Source organism: Schistocerca gregaria, unplaced genomic scaffold (genome assembly GCF_023897955.1).
Source record: "Schistocerca gregaria isolate iqSchGreg1 unplaced genomic scaffold, iqSchGreg1.2 ptg000581l, whole genome shotgun sequence".
Taxonomy (NCBI): Eukaryota; Metazoa; Arthropoda; class Insecta; order Orthoptera; family Acrididae; genus Schistocerca; species Schistocerca gregaria.
Window position 1 is genome coordinate 240001 of NW_026061971.1, and position 2500 is coordinate 242500.

The window sequence follows — 2500 nt, forward strand, 5'->3', positions numbered from 1 at the left end:
TCGCCTACAGCGCCCGCTTGACGACCCAGAGTAAAACGCCTGCTGCACCCCCTCTTCACCGCAGGTGACGCAAATCGAGTCAAAAGTGGTGGACCGACGGTCACTCCAGCCGCACCTGTGAATGCGCCACCCCCACCGCCCGACTCGCAACTCGAGCGGATGTACGGCGGACTTTTCCCGCAATCGTACATTGCAGTCCACCCCTATATCTTCCACTTCATGAAGAGTTATCTCCCAAAAGCCAAAGTCCCGCTGTCCCAATACATGCTCTGGACGGCGGGCCGCGAGACGTGACGCTCGGTGGCAAAGAGTGCGCCGCTGAGGATTATAGAGGGTCCGTCCCCCCGCACAGTGGTGACGGTGTGCGGGTAGTGTTTCCGACACCTCTTCCTGCGGTGGCAACTCTGGGGCAGAGTCGATACTCGCCCACTGGTGGAAGGTAAGCATTCTGCTTTACATCAGTACATAACTAATATTTCAGTCGTCTGACGTCCCTCCTTAGTAAATGATGCAGGACCACTACATAGATGATACATACTGTAAACTGGGGAGGACAGTGTGAACCGCACTCGACCCAGTCACCCTATCTCACAGTCCACTCTGTGTGTAACAAAGCGAAAGCACCAAAGCACTATCGGTTCAACAACATCCATTTTATCCTCGCTGCCACAGGACACTATCCAAACAACGACAAGAGGAACGTCACGTCACTAATAAGACAGAATGTCTCACATCACCCGCAAACAACGCAGCTCAAATCAGCCAGCAACACCCACAGTGGTCCACCCAGTATCAACACAGGACGCAACGCCACGCCACAACACAAAAGGTACAAGTAATAAAATACCCTTGGCCACACCCCTTATAAAGGCATCGAACCAACCCACCACCTGACACCAGCCAAACGTACATCCTGATTTGACACATCTCTGGCAACCTAACCCACGTTGGCCCTTAACCTAACCCACGTTGGCCCTTAACCTAACCCACGTTGGCCCTTAACCTAACCCACGTTGGCCCTTAACCTAACCCACGTTGGCCCTTAACCTAACCCACGTTGGCCCTTAACCTAACCCACGTTGGCCCTTAACCTACCCCACGTTGGCCCTTAACTAACCCACGTTGGCCCTTAACCTAACCCACGTTGGCCCTTAACCTAACCACGTTGGCCCTTAACCTAACCCACGTTGGCCCTTAACCTAACCCACGTTGGCCCTTAACCTAACCCACGTTGGCCCCTAACCTAACCCACGTTGGCCCCTAACCTAACCCACGTTGGCCCCTAACCTAACCCACGTTGGCCCCTAACCTAACCCACGTTGGCCCCTAACCTAACCCACGTTGGCCCCTAACCTAACCCACGTTGGCCCCTAACCTAACCCACGTTGGCCCCTAACCTAACCCACGTTGGCCCCTAACCTAACCCACGTTGGCCCCTAACCTAACCCACGTTGGCCCCTAACCTAACCCACGCTGCACCTTAACCTAAGTTACGCTGCACCTTAACCTAAGTTACGCTGCACCTTAACCTAAGTTACGCTGCACCTTAACCTAAGTTACGCTGCACCTTAACCTAAGTTACGCTGCACCTTAACCTAAGTTACGCTGCACCTTAACCTAAGTTACGCTGCACCTTAACCTAACTTACACTGCACTTAACCTAACTTACACTGCACCTTAACCTAACTTACACTGCACCTTAACCTAAGTTACACTGCACCTTAACCTAAGTTACACTGCACCTTAACCTAAGTTACACTGCACCTTAACCTAAGTTACACTGCACCTTAACCTAACTTACACTGCACCTTAACCTAAGTTACACTGCACCTTAACCTAAGTTACACTGCACCTTAAACTAAGTTACACTGCACCTTAACCTAACTTACACTGCACCTTAACCTAACTTACACTGCACCTTAACCTAACTTACACTGCACCTTAACCTAACTTACACTGCACCTTAACCTAACTTACACTGCACCTTAACCTAACTTACACTGCACCTTAACTGTCACATGTAACGTCACAGGAATGTAGCTTTGCCTAACAGCAACCCTCTGAACATAGTTCACTGCTTGGATCCTCTGGTGTCATGTGTATTTCTTGATGCCATGGTGCGTACCCTCACATAAAGGTCTTTCGAGTGTTGCGTACTTTCTACACAGTCCCGCTAACCACTGGAAGGGGTGTACCGCTACAGAACGAATATCGCCCTCCCCTCCTGCCCTTCAAGCTGGTCGGTCAGGCGTTTGTTTGTGAAATGAGCCTTGCAGCTGTTCAGTTGCATTCGGTTGTCGATGCAGTCAGTGTACGTTGTGGGTACGGCCTGTGTGGACTGTCCGCTGATGTACGCGTAACCCACACTGATCATCCGTCGTTACGTACTGAGTGACATAATGTGGCACATGCTTGACCGTACTACCGGCTGCGCCCTACAATGGCGAATCATAAGGGCCATATGTTGTGCACGATGCTACTTGTCTCGTCTCCCCATTAC